Below are 15,231 nucleotides of genomic sequence, written 5' to 3'. Positions count from 1 at the left end.
CTATGAGCTGACACAATCAAACAGGGTATGGAATTGGACTGAGGAGTGTCAAACAGCATTTGAGTGGTCCAAACAAGCACTAACATCTGAAACACTGCTAACGCACTTTGATCCGAACCTACCAATAGTAGTGGCTTGTGATGCCTCACCTTACGGAGTAGGAGCGGTCTTGAGTCACCGGGTAAACGGAGAAGAAAAACCAGTAGTCTTTGCTTCCAGCACCTTATCCAAGGCAGAGCAAAACTACTCCCAAATAGATAGAGAGGCATTGGCCATTATATTTGCCGTAAAACGATTTCACAAATATTTGTATGGACAGAAATTTACGTTGCTCACAGACCACCAACCTTTACGAAGGCTTTTGGGTCATGAGCAGGGGATCCCTACATTAGCCAATACTAGATTACAGCGATGGGCGGTCATACTAGCATCATATAACTATGTGATAGAGTATAGAAGGGGGTCTATGATGGCAAATGCGGATGCTCTGTCCCGTTTGCCAGTGTTGAATGCAGCAGAGGAAGGGGTGTATTCGTTCAGTGCAACCTTGACTAGCCCAGTTGATGCGCAGGCAGTGGCAGAAGCCACAAAAGTAGACCCAGTACTGTCCAGAGTATTGAATGCAACAAGATCAGGTTGGCCTAATAGCGTTGTTGACATAAACATAAAGCCCTTTTTTCGTAGGAGGCTGGAGTTAGCCTGTCAAGAGGGATGTTTAACCTGGGGTGATAGAGTTATCCCATTCGGGCTTCAACACGAAGTTTTGAAACTTCTACATGCCGAACACCCAGGTATCGTACGGATGAAAATGCTGGCTCGTTCTATGGTATGGTGGCCCACCTTAGACAATGACATAAAACAAACAGTGGAGAGATGTGAAGCTTGTCAGAGTGTGATGAATGTGAGGAATGATATTCCAACAGTGGGGTGGCCTGACACTTCTGAGGTATGGGAGAGGATCCACGTGGATTTTCTGGAACATGAAGGAGTAACAATACTGATTTTGTGTGATCAGTTTTCCAAATGGATTGAAGCTTGGGTAATGCAGAAAACAACTGCAGGCTGTGTCATTGAAAGGCTACGATCTTGCTTCGCCATTTTTGGAATACCATTGACTCTAGTGTCTGACAATGGGCCACCGTTTAATTCGGGAGAATTTAGTACCTTTTGTCGAGCAAATGGCATTCGGGAAATGAAAAGTCCACCATACCACCCACAATCTAACGGGTTAGCCGAAAGGGCGGTGCAAACCCTTAAACAAAACTTAAAAAAACAGGTCATCGACAACAAAAAATGCAGCCAAATAGTTGACATGCAACACAGATTGCAAAATTTTCTATTTGCATATCGGAATACTCCATGCTCCGTAACCAAGCAGAGTCCTGCAGAAATCATGTTCAAACATAAACCTCGCACACGGCTTACGATGTTAAAACCACACAGGAAAACAGCGGCAAAGGAGACGAAAAGGCAACTGAGTAGACAGGGATCTCGACATCCAGTACCACTCTATGTGTCAGGGGAAAAGGTCTGGGTACAAGGTAAGGGACAAAAATGGTTTCCAGGTCGGGTGGTAAAAATCTTAAGTCCCATGACATACCTAGTGTTGCAGGATAGAGAACAGCGTCGGAGAGTGGTTCATGTAGACCAACTGCGGAAGTCACAATTGACCGAGGAGCGTCATCCTGGGTCTCCGTCAGCTAGAGGCCCGGTTGATCCTCCCACACTAGACTCGGCAGGGACTTGTGGTACTGGGATAAAACACTCTCCTCCTCACAGTAGTGTGTTAGAGAAGATAGGGAGCAGTGAGAGAAGTGGTAGCAGCTCGCCCACTAGAGAAAGGAGGTCAAGTAGTAGAGATAGCAGTACGCATTCTTCGCCCTTCCGAGGATGGGGTACTGGTAGCACACCTGCTCCACCTTCCCGAGGATTCTCCCACGAGCTACCACAAAGGGGTGTAGTGAGGCGTTCTGGCAGGATGGTCAAGGCTCCAGATAAGCTTGATTTATAAGTAGGGTATTTGTCATGGTAAGGTGTGAGTTCTGCATTGGAGTTGTTGGTATTAGTGTTGTACTGTGTTGTTAAAGTTTTAAGAGAAGATGGAGTGTAGTGTATAAGTGTATAAGTGTAGGGAAAGTGACTGTGCAGAGAGACTGTAAGGAGGGCCAGGTTGGCAGGACTGTAGAGGGTAGGCAGTAAGCATGATGGCGGACAAGAACTGTGAATGTATGTGGCTAGTGTATGAAAATAAATAAAGAAAATACAAAAATCTTCTATCTAGTTGAAATATTCCGTTATTTTGTCCTGACCTTTACTTTTTTTATTAAGTGATATGACAAAAGTAGACAGATTGGCAGTTTTTTTAGTATGATATATTTTGGTAAACCTAGTATTGTGCAGTTAAAAATAACGAGAAAAAAGAATCAGTGTGTCTTATTCACATGAAACATAGAAACTATTTATTTATACGGCGTGATTATTATCGGAAACAAGTTGTTTCGAAGTTTGTTCAGAGAAAAACATAACTTTTTTTTTTTTAGATACATCGTATATCTCACACACGTAATTTCTGAGTAAATAGAATTGAGGCAAAACCTTAAATTTCACGAAAATATATTATTTAACTCATTTGAAAGAATTATTTCCCAGTATTAAATGAAAGTTACACACGTAGTCTGCTGTATGACGGGGTTATGACTGGCAAGCCATTGCGCCTTACCTATGACGGGCATGTCGTAGCTAAGGCGTCTTCCAGAAGGCGAAAAAAGATCCATGCTCGCTTTTAGTAGCGAAGCGTCATACCGATGACGCGTCAACCCTATGACGGGCGAAAAAGAGAACCATGCTCGCCCGGCGGGTATCGGCTTTTGTTCCCTGCTTCCTACGCTGGAAGAAAACGAAAAAGAACCAAAATTGCCTCGCGTGGCCGAAAAATCCTCCAAACTAAACTCGCAACAGCTCCGAAACTATCAAAACAATCAAACTGAAAATTTTACTGGAGTATCTGTAAACATTTTTCCCCACATCGCTTTAATATTTTTTTCGAAACATGAATGCTTTCATTTTTAAAAATTAAATACATATTTACTGCCAAAAAATTTTGTGAATACACAGAGTAAATTACAACATCGAGGAAAAATTTTTGTTTGCAATTATAAGTGGGGGGACACCAGCGTATGAAATAAGGAAGAAGCCTCAAATTTTATTTATATACCCCTTTTAACGCATTCAACCCCATACTTTTATTTTTACAGAGAGTTGAAGTGGGAATAATGTTTCAGTGGGTAACACTACCGACATATGTCTTCGGAACGCACTTCTTTTTGTTATTATACGTCTCAAAATTTATAATTTCATACACAACGTTTATAAAAACGAATTCTTACTTACCTCATTTAATCTATTACAAACCTCTTGTAATATACGTGTATTAGTAGAAGAACCAACGTAACATACATACCTTAGGTAAACACTGGTAGAGAATTGTTTGGAATAACTGTAATGCTATGCATATACTGACAATGTAAGAAACTTTCAATTTTATTAATTGTTTGCATAAGAATTAAAAATTTTAAAAAAATCATAGAATAGGCCTTTATAGACTGAAAACCTTTCACGTAGTTTCAAGTCACGTACATAAAAGTTTTTTAATATATATAATTACCAATTATTGTTGAATATATTTAAATTTTTTATACATGTTACAACACACATATAATAACAAACCTATATAGTATATTAAAAGACAAACGCCAAATTTTAGCATTTTGTATTTCTTTTCTCTGTGTGAATAAAATAACAGTTCTTAACGTAGTTGCTAATACTGTACTATATTTTTAAAAAAAATTACGAAAACCCCTGACATTGTCACCATAACAATGATAAATTTGCAAAATAATTAAGGCACATCTTTTAATGCTACGAAGCACACTCTTAAGAGAAATGTTTTAAACTTATGTTGGGATGTAACTAATATCTTAAAAGCATTGTGAAACCGTTACTTTGAGGGAAACCTTAATATACCGAACACCATACCATCCTTTAATCAAGTACGATTTTCGCTTCTTAAGACCCATTTGTCTTCAAAATGCACTGTACTGTGTAAGTAATAAATCAGTCTTAAAATCAGTTAATTATTTTGTCTTCCTATTTCGTATTCTAATTGAGATAAATATCAGATAAGCATGTGTTACTTGTATCACGACATCAAGGTATTATTTATCAGTAATTAATATTTCATTTTATTTTTTTGTTAACTAATGTGCATAGGGCAGTGCACTAGACATCACTACCTGTGTGTAGTGTTGCGTTACACTTTTTAACGCATTAGAGTTTACATAGAATGATAAATCCAAAATTTTGTTTAAAAGTATAAATATCAGCGATCAATTTAATTAATGTCCAGTATAAATCAGTCAGTAAAACATTCGGAAATATGTATAGGACCTGTTAACCTAAATATTAGTTAACAGTTAAACTGAACTAAGATGTGTTAGAGTGGTTTTTTCTCTCTCCGTATATTAGAGGTATGGGACATCAAAATACGCATCTGTCGCCCATTGACTTTAGATACAGAATTATAAACTACATATTGTGAAAACATTCTGCAGCAGTTTTTGCTGAACGGAAAAACACGGATGAGAAGACAGACGAAATGTGTTTGGTAAGTGATTTTTCGTCAAATGAAATGGAACAGGACAGTGCTTATCAGAATGAAATTACAGAACTACTTTTGTGCAAGGAAATGTATTTTACAAAGACATTTCAAGAGAAATCACCTTTAAATGAAATAGATCTTGCTGACATGGAAGAAATAGACTTAGATTTAGAGGCCAGGTCCCTTTCAAGTGACGAAATTTCTCTTGAAGGGCTGAAATATGTTTCTGGCTATATAGCTCATCGTTTCAGAAATAAATATCCTGACCTTGGCACTACGGATTTCAATTCGGAGGACGATAGCTGGATACATGTACAATCAAAGGGTAACTTAAAATGTCCCACTAATGAATTTTTGGAATTAATAAAGATTGCTGAAATGTGTTTTGATAATGTTCATGGCAACAATTTGTGCAAAAAAGAGCGGATTTTTGAATCACTGACTAAAATTATTTGCGGAACTACTGAAAATAAATATCCAGAAGAAGTTATATACTGTTTTGTCAGGACAAGAACATATATGCGTATCAAGTATTTGAACATGAAATATTTTAACGAACAAGACCAAAAACGCAAAGAAAGAAATAAGATGAGGAAAACTACCCTCTAAGATTTTTCAGTGTGATAGTGTCCACTTTCCTTCACCATAATATGTATGTTCATAATTTATTTACGATGTTTTTTAATTACTATATTTAAGAAAAGCATTTATTGTGAATATTGCAGCAATTATGTAGGGCTTAAGGTATTTATTGTATTCCAAATATTGAGTATGCCATTTTTATTGCCTTTATTAAAAATAATATATATGTTAACAACGTAACAAAATTGCGATATTTTTGTATTGTTATTGCAATTTCGTTTCTTGTAAACATTATTGTAGACTTTTTCATATTGAAATTAAATTTGCTATAGGGTTGTTTGTATTTTAATTTTACATTTATAAGATTTTTTATATGTTGTTTACTGTTTACAAACATTTGAAAAATATTTCCTTAACCATATTTCAATTTCCATGGCAATAGTCTTGTTAGTTTTTCGGGTAACTCTTCTACATGGATGATAAGATGGTGCGACATCTAAAACATATCACACCACCTTTACATAACTATAAAACTAAGAGGTGTTTTCTTAACATAATATTAAAGCACAATGTTTCCTTGTGGCGTAGGTGATTTAGAATTTCCATTTATCTAGAAAAATGGGCTTTCAGAATGTTTCTTAACACACAGTGTTTCGGAAGGTTTTTGAAGAAAAAAATTGACTACCCGTTTTATTTTTTTGCAGCTGAATTCAGGCACGTGCATGAAATATAATTAATCCGTAGGAAGCGCAATGGTTTAAAGTATTGATGTTGAAGATTTGAAAAGATTTATTGAAATAGTGTGAGAGAACGAGTGAGTTGAGTGAGAATATGTGCGCTCTCAGCCACATGACGTGCGCAGTTGCGAACAAATAAATAATCCATTCCGCCTCCCCATGGCGAAGGATGAGTGAAAGAGAAAACCTGCTAAACCTTCCCCTCCTCCGGGCACGATAGAACCCTATCGGCTGTGTGTTAGAGGGAGAGGGAGATAAAACCTTCGAGATTCTGTTAATTCCTCCTAGATGGCAGGCCGCAGAGCGACCACCAGCAACACCCTTCCCGTATGAAGGCCATCTCGCCACTGACGAGCTGGAACTAAGCTCCTGACCTCCCTACATACTAACAGTCACCCACATAGGCATCTAGACTCTTTAATGATCATATGATACAAAATTCATTGCTTTCGGGTCTGTGACAGTTTTTTACCGTGCACCAATCGCCTTAAGGTCAACCAGTAGTCCCGGTCAAAAACACGTCATATAAAGTTTTGATAAATACATAATTGTTAATAATTTTCATTTCTTATTAACTATTAAATTATATTTAATAATTATTTTACTTACGTGTCTATTTTTCATTAAGTATAATTTATTTAATAACAATAACCTGCCGGTATAGTTATAGAATTTTTAAGGAAAATACTTAAGTTATATTTCAATTCTAATGTAATTTATATTAATAACTTGCATGGCATAACCATGCATGTTCAGCAATGCTTGCTTTACCACATTCAAAATATTTTGGAAAGGCTGTTGGCAGCAATGAATATCCAAACATATACAGCTTGCAACAGAAACATTTGTAATATTTACTATTTTTAAATGTACTCAATTGTGTTGAAAGAAGTTAGTTAGTTCAATAAAATTGATCCTGATAAAAAAAACAAATTAATTCAATGTTAACACTAAATTATTCAAAAGTCAAAATAATAATTGTGTAAGAAAATCTTACCTTACAAAGCAGACATTTCGAGATACTTCAATATTCACATCTATTACTCAAGAACCGAAATTCTAGTTAATTCATAAAAATGTATTTGCTTATAATTCCAGTCAGTGTGGCACCGCCAAGTGCACACTACGTTATGAGCGTAGTAAAATATAACTAATGCCATTCATTTCTAAAATTCTAATTTAAAAAAACAGCATGTTACTTACAAATATCATTGAAAAACTACTTATCCGACACTGAAATACGTTATAATATCTAAAAATATAAAAATTATTTCTCAAAAAGTTTGAAATACAATAACCAAAAATCACACACACAAATTATCTTGGTGCACACTAAAAGTGAAGTAAATTATTCAAACAAATTTGTAATGAAATATTCATAAATGAAATATTACTGGAAACACATACATATAGCACAGGCTGTTTGCCACTTAACAAAAACAGTTAAACAGAAGAACGGTGAATTCTACCTTCACTCAAACACACTCAAAAGCTACAACTGACTTTGTACACTAACACAAACACGAGTGAGAAGCTGTCCGACGCTCCGTTCGTCAAGCACCACAGGGTCGGCACTCAACTCCACGGAGCGTCAAGGAGTATGCTCTACTAGCGACACGTCACTAGACAAGAGCGTGAGCTCACGCATGCACGCAAGGAACACACGTGTCTCCAGTGCATTGCACCGCGATCGCCAGCGATACACGCATCCCTGAGCGGCCAGCGATACACGCATCCCTGAGCGGCCAGCGATACACGCATCCCTGAGCGGCCAGCGATACACGCATCCCTGAGCGATCAACGCCCTACGTCCCACTTGCTTCATTGTTTTGTTTTACAGCCAGTGCAGCATGGACACAGGCCTTGGACCACAAAACAATGTAAAAACCCACTGAGAGTTAGGAGGTTAGGTTGGTTCGTCGAGAAGGCCTGCCAGCAGCCGCAGCCACCGACCGGACATCTCGACAGCAAGTGGGACCTCCAGCGCTGACTCACTATCAACCTACAAAAGTGAAATAGTTCAAATTATCTAAATGTTAAAATTCGGAAAGTATGTTTGTTCATAAAATGAAAATGAAAAAAAAAAAAAAAAAAAAAGGGTGGTGCGAATAAAGAGACCTCTTCACGACCAAAAAAAAAAGACACCCGTGTGTCGTGGCTGTGTGATAGATGGGATGCGTGGGTCATCTTTGAACGTGACATGACATTCTTTGACATAATGCATTTAAACGCATATGCAAAATGAACCTGAAAACTTATCCATTTAGACACGTAGAAAAGAGAACCAGTTTAATTGACCGATGGGTTGTAGAATTATTGCTTTAAAAAAAACAAACAGGTAGGTCATCAGCATTGTATTGTCTGAATGTATCTCCTAAAACTGCTCTATACGATGCCAAATGAGGAGTCCGGCCGTCCCAGACTCCCAGTGCTGAGACTCTTGATGACTGTGAGCTCGTCTGACCGCTCTGTTGACAGTTGAAACCCCTAGCTAGGCACGCGCCTGCCCTCATCAATTAGCCAGAGTGACAACACCGGATGACTAAGTTGTCATGCCGGTGCGCCCCCCCCTTCCCCCAGAACAATACCTTGGACTCATACCGTGTGTCTGTCGTATCTCTGTCCGCGATCTCTCGCTCTACTACCTAGCGACCATGATTCACAACAGTGACCTTGAAGCTTGCCCTTAACAATTCAATTCAAATTTTTGGCTCCCATTAGACTCGTTTGTTACAATGTGAATCAAAATAGTACATAATTTAAATGCAATGTAACAAAACAAACATTTATAATACATATACTTATTCTAATAAAACAACAAACATGAAATATAAGCATTAAAAATTCCTTATGAATTCAATAGTCATTTAATTGAATGTCATTATTACAACAAGGCCTACATTGACTAACGTTCTGCAAAAAAAAGTATAAAAATTCACATGGGTAAACAATGAATGTGGGTGATTGCATGAATACATAGGTATTGTAATGAAAGCTGTAAAATGTTATTTTTTCACAAACCAGTAGGAATTACGAAACCACCCCTTCAGAGTAAATTTAGGAACATGTGTAGCATGTAAAAACCATGCTTTCTGATTATTTTTCTTTCTGTTTCAAAAAGCCGCAACATCCGATAATTACCAAATCCTTCTCGTTTCCAAATTCATTAGCCAACTCCTATAACATAATTTCTCTTATTTTTTTTTCTTTTCACATGTAATTAATAAGTTTCCACACTTGCTGGAATCAACATCTAGAACTGATCCGTTTGTCTGACTTCTGGAACATTTGATCTCTGAAGTCAGGATCATCTGGTGTGACCAATCGAGATGAACCAGCATGGCCTGCCATTGAGATCAACAAAAATAAACTTACCACTTTTTCTCACTGTTTAATTTTTTCACGATAACTATAAAAAGAATTACACAAATGGTGACGTGGTGTCTGTGGATTGGATGGTGATGTGTCATTCTTATAGAGATAAGATACTCTTTACGTAGGGTCTTTGAGGAAACAGTCTGCAGAGTATTGTATATTTTTGTGTTTAGAGGAGACTTACCAGACATCATGTCACAAGTTAAGAGTTAAAATAACTTTCTAGTAAATAACCATACTTACCTGTGTTTTACCTTCGCGGCTGTGAAATTTGCTAGAGATGGTTCATGACAGTTGCAATTTTTAGGTTCAATGCTCTTTTTTTTTTTAATTGGTTGAACGATTATTGGCTTCCACCAACAACCAGCACTAGATGCACACAAGGCCGATGACAGTAGTGAACTGCTAAACGACGAGCTAACAAGCACTTTCACTCCTACTGAAGAGGTCATGACTGAGCAATGAGCAATGGGCGAAGCACGCTATTTTACCAGCGAGAGTGAAGGGATACCTGGCAGGAACTAACTACTACATATCTTGATGGTCGAGGCCCGTCAACCAATAGAATAGACCATGGAGCAGGATCATTGGTATATAGTGCCGACCACCATGGATGGGGGTCCCAAGGAAAAGTCATCAATTATTTATGAATTTCATGTTCTAAAAAATATGTAGAGAGTATTATACAGACCTCATGTGTGGACCGGAAGAGAATTGAGGGGTACCCAAGTGGAAAACGCAAACCGAGAGCACATAATTATGTGTGTATGTTATGTCTAGATGGACAGTAGTACATTCAAACAAATGATTAATATCAACCAGGATGGTGTCACAACCGCAGGCAGGCGGATCCTGGATGCCAAGTTTACGTAAATGTTCAGAGATGCTTTGTGTGTAGTCTAGAGGCGAAACTATAACACTGCAATAGTGCGGGGCTGATGTTCAAATATAATATTACTGCTTACTGGGCTACCCTGATATGGTTCTGTATATATTTTGTCGTGCTGGCATACATATCCTCGCCACATCATAGCCCATTCCTCCATAAGCAGTGTCTTTAAATAGGGTAGGAGTGTTAATATGAAATTGCTGTCGCCACAGTTAACATATAGCTAATTTGACAAGACGGTCAGCCATCTCAGTACCCCGAATCCCAACATGACTTGGTATCCATATAAATTGTACCGCAATATGCAATTTAGACAAATCCATACAAAGGTCTTTCATGAGCCATACTATAGGTTTCTTAGGTAGGAATGAAGAGAGCAGATTAAATTATAAGAGTCAGTAATAATGATGGGATGTTGTATAATTTCCTGCTGGACATACAGCAAAGCTTGATACACAGCATACGCCTCAGCATAGTAAATGGTTATAAGCGGCAGATGATGTAACCCAGAGGTTTTATTAATTACAACTATCATAAAAGGCTGCCCCAACACTATGGTCCGTTTTAGATGCATATGTGTATATTGTTAAACATGAAGGTCTTCCAAATTCACCTTCCTATGGACATATTATATGGTGATACTCGGAAGCTGCTCTTTATTCCCACGGCCGTTATTTCCAACGGTTGTTACATTATCTCATGTGTGCAACAATAGCCATGTAAACAGCAAGTAGAATAAATATGTAACGTCTGGCAGTATAAGGATTCTGGTAGAGGAAAGTCCAAGTTATCAATTACTCTCGCATAGCCGGCAACATGCGGAAGTCCGTGATTGTACCCAAGGTTTCCCTAAAATATATTTCCTGTGCAGGGTGGGCGGCAGTAGCCCCAATTCTATTTGCATATACGGAATCTCCATCAAACGGAACGCCCCTAAGACAATGCGCATGCAATGATTCTGTATTCGTTCAAGTGAGGAACTTCCCGTAGGTGCTAGATTATGAAGGATAGATCACCCATAATCCGATACCAACCGAATGGTGGTGATATAAAATAAAAATAATTTTAGCCACCAGAATTTGGGCATTTCTTTGAAATATTGAGGCAACGGCAGAACAGAATTACTTCAAAATTTGAAGAAGTACCTCCAGCAGTGTTTCTTTATTAACTAAAAATGTGTGACCAGACTTCGCAGTGCTAACTAATCCTTCTATCATGTCAACAAAATTGTTTAGTTGAGTCTTAGTTGTCAGATTCAGAGACCCGGTCCGGCAATAAGTCATTCATCGGTGCTGTATGATTAAAAGTAACTGATCGCCTGATGTCTGGCACATCAGGTCTGAATTGTGCATAACACTCACAAAGATTACCATTGGTGTTAGCATCAAGTGGGTTAACAGGAGGTATAGCTTTATTACATACTTTACATCCGTCCAATCTAGTGTGCGAGGGGGCACAGTACTTGGAAGGTATAGTACGCCATAACTCTCTTAATTTCCCTCTCTTGCTCTCAAATAGGACATAACTTTCTGTCTCTAAGGCAGAGTGGTTCCCTTTACAGTTTACACATTGCAGGGCATTAGCGGTAGGACATGGCTGGTTGTGGGCGTTCAAACATGTAGCACATCGCCGATAGCTGACGGTGCTACAAGTTTTGGCAGTGTGCCCAAATTAACACTTTGTACTTTAGGAGTGAATTTGAACATTTCTTTATATATTGCATTCTGTTGGCAAGGATTAACCTTCAAAAGTGAGTGTGACCAATTTAATGGGCACCCTCTCTTCCTTACCTCCCTCCGAGTATGTTTGGTCATACGTTCGGCAGATATAAGTTTGTGGGTAGCACATTCATAACCCTCCATGACGCCGTCCATGCGGACATACAAAGGGATGTCATATATAATACCCTGCTTTAGTACAAGGCACAACGGGATGCTGGTGTTGAGGTGTATTTGACGTGATACATCTGAGTCGAAAAAATGGTTAGCTACCTCAGCAGTACTAAAATTTTAGTTCCCGCTTGCTGTATGATGTTGTGTCGACCGGGGTGTAACCTCTTGCCAGTGGCGTAGCCAGGATTTGTGTATGAGGGGTGTTAAGAAGCATGGCCCCCCGTATTAAAAGGGGGGATTCGGGGATCCTCCCCCGGGAAAATTTGGATTTTAAGGTGTAAAATAGTGCTATTTCAGCAGTTTTCGGTTCTTAAATTTAAATATTGTAATGGTAAAATTTTTATTAATTTTAATATGAAATTTGTTTGAGTGATGAATAAGAAATTAATTAATTATTTGGAGCTAAAGGGGGGGGGGGGGGGGTTTGAACCCCTAAAACCCCCACCTGGCTACGCCCCTGCCTCTTGCCGATCGCAATAAGATGCAGGTCCCCTATGTTCTCATCATTTGACTCAGCTATTACTAGAAAAGGACCACTACAGGAGGTAGGATAGAGCGTGCTTCCACCCATTACATACCGTTTAACACGTTGACTCAGCCCATGATCATCATCTGCCCGATTCATCGTTTCGTTTAAGGCATGCACTCCATCTCCAGGTCGTATTAACTTATTCATTCGCGCATCCGAATTCGCCTTCCACTTATCATATCGGACGCTCAGTGTAATTATCAATTGGCGGGAAAGAAAGAATGCAACATAGATAACAAAATAAAACAGCATCCAAGATTTTCAAAAAAATAGATGTTAACAACGAATAAAAGGTAGCGCTTCACGTGCCTTGGTGTGAGTACTAAATTAATTATTTTATTCACATTGTTATTTAATTATTTTACGTAAGGGTAGTTACAGTTAGCCGACCTTTTTTTTAAAAAAAAAATTAAATTAGAACAAAATGGGAAAACGTCGAAAAAAAACCGGAAACACATTTTAAAGCGAATTCTAGTGGCAGCGCCTGATCTTGCGACATTTTCCATTTGCGATGATAATTTTGACAATTTTGAATGTATGTTTTTTTCCCAGTTTTATGCGGTTATAATTATATATTATTCATCTTTTTACACCTTCCGAATTTGTTTGATCAAACGCTTTGCAGCTATTCATTTATGGATGCCAAAGTCGTAACCAATCATGACATTCAACTAAGGGCGCGGTTACACGGGAGTCTGAACTACTTCAGGTGAACATTTTCAGCTGTTGAGTGCGGTTACACACAGTCTGAACATGTTTCGTTCGAGGCCATTTCCCATTTAACTTAAACAGGTTGGCAAAGTAGTTCAGATGACATATCTTCTACATTAGCCTCTGATTGGCTGTTAGAATATAAACAGTCCTTTGCAGAAATTCAAGATGGAAAGTGTTTCTGGCACAAGTTCGAGTAATACTTTACCGAATGCAACAAAAAAAATCAACAGATAATTATATATATTTTTTTTTTTAATTGATCCTGACCTTAATTTTCTTAAAACTGAGATAGGTACTCTCGCTCAAAAAATAATAAAAAATAAGTTTAAAAATTTTACTGTGCATGTTGTTTGAATTCCCGATTTGTAAAAAAATATTGAGCAATATGTAAACACATTCCATTTCTGATGATAATGCTGTATAAACAAGTGAGAAAATCCCGTGTTTTCTGGATACAATTACAAAATAGAGATCAACAACACAGTAATTCGTTGACAGTAGAAAATCGGTTTTAGAGCTAAACACACTTTTCAGCAACTACCGTGTAACCGTACACTTTCGCGTTTGTAAACGTGTTTACTTAAACATGTTCACCTGAAGTAGTTCAGGGTCCCGTGTAACCGCGCCCTTAATGCATAATAAGTTCAAAAGAATTAGAACATAGCAAATACCGCAAATGAACTAAAAGAGTTCAGCTTCGGCCCTATAGAGGTGGTATTATACTACTCTCTCTTATGTATTATAAAGTTTTTTTTTTGTTTGGTGAGGAAAAAACAGTATTTTTGTAACTAGCAAAATAAGGTCCTATCTAAAAACATTATGTCACATAATGAATTAATGTTTTTATACTTGTGTTTTGAGGTTTCGTTCTTGTCTATTTATTTTTTAAAAAAAAGGAGGGGGGTTGTCTGTAAAGTCAGTTTACGATTGATGATTTTACGTGATAACGTCATAAGAAAACATTGATGAAAAATTGCATACTTTTTAATTTTCAAATATTATTTAATTAATTTGTTTAAATATAATCACGAAAAATTAGTTAAATAGCCCGCCTTAACTTGTTATATTTTATTAAAGATTTTCTCGCACGGCGGTTGACCGGTTCTTGCACCCTCGGCTCAGGCGGAACATGACAATTTTTCGTGCGTGCAGCTGGCGTTCAACGATTTACAAGACATCATGTCAAAAATTTTGTTTGATGATAAACAAGCACTAGATTTCATAACAAGGCAAAATAGAGACTTGGTCACCCTTGTTTTTGAGGATTTGCTTTTGAACAACATACAATATGCTCTTGATTTTATTTCAAGCAACAAGCAGGACTCTCTATGAGAAATACCTATAATGGCAAAAATATTTAATTGTTTCATTAATGAAAGACTTATTTTATATTTAATTTAAAATACTTACCTGTCATCAGTATGGTTTCCAAAATTATAAAATTTCAGCAGCTATTAAGGTCCCATCGTCATGGGTTCTCGTGTTCGAGACCGGGCGTGGTTCCTAGCGGGAAAACTGGCTCTTAATGAAAATGTGTCGGTGGTTGCGAATGCCCCTGCGTGGCCCGCTAGGACCGTCGGCGATGGTTGCAGTTGGAGGGGTCCCTGGCTGCTAACACGTCACAGGCCCTATGCAGCATAACACGCTGATTCCTGGCTGGGTTAGGGAGACTCACACCATAACACACACGAATTCGGTTTTGAACTGTTGGTGAAACGTCGCGCACGGAGTGTGCGGAGTGGACGTTTAATCGGTTCGAACAGTTACAATGACAGTTTACACTTACACGACGTACATTGAATTACCCTACGAAATTACATTAAATTAACACTGAGTGCTCTGACGCAATGTCACTA

At 37.9% G+C, this 15,231-nt stretch overlaps 1 long non-coding RNA gene across 2 annotated transcripts; it reads right to left on the bottom strand.

The window, feature by feature from the left end:
• Window positions 1-2,375: 2,375 nt before the first annotated feature.
• Window positions 2,376-12,858, bottom strand: LOC134537836 (uncharacterized). 2 transcript variants are annotated; one of them, XR_010076050.1, is made up of 2 exons: window positions 12,711-12,858; window positions 2,376-7,978 (listed from the first exon to the last, which is right to left on the bottom strand). It is a non-coding gene; the product is annotated as an uncharacterized LOC134537836 (long non-coding RNA). The 2 variants fall into 2 exon arrangements; XR_010076049.1 differs by having other exon boundaries at window positions 7,040-7,978; window positions 9,595-12,852.
• Window positions 12,859-15,231: the final 2,373 nt, after the last annotated feature.

This window comes from Bacillus rossius, chromosome 12 (genome assembly GCF_032445375.1).
Source record: "Bacillus rossius redtenbacheri isolate Brsri chromosome 12, Brsri_v3, whole genome shotgun sequence".
NCBI lineage: Eukaryota > Metazoa > Arthropoda > Insecta > Phasmatodea > Bacillidae > Bacillus > Bacillus rossius.
The sequence above is the reverse complement of the archived record's forward strand: the minus strand, read 5'-3'. Positions and strand labels throughout refer to the sequence as shown.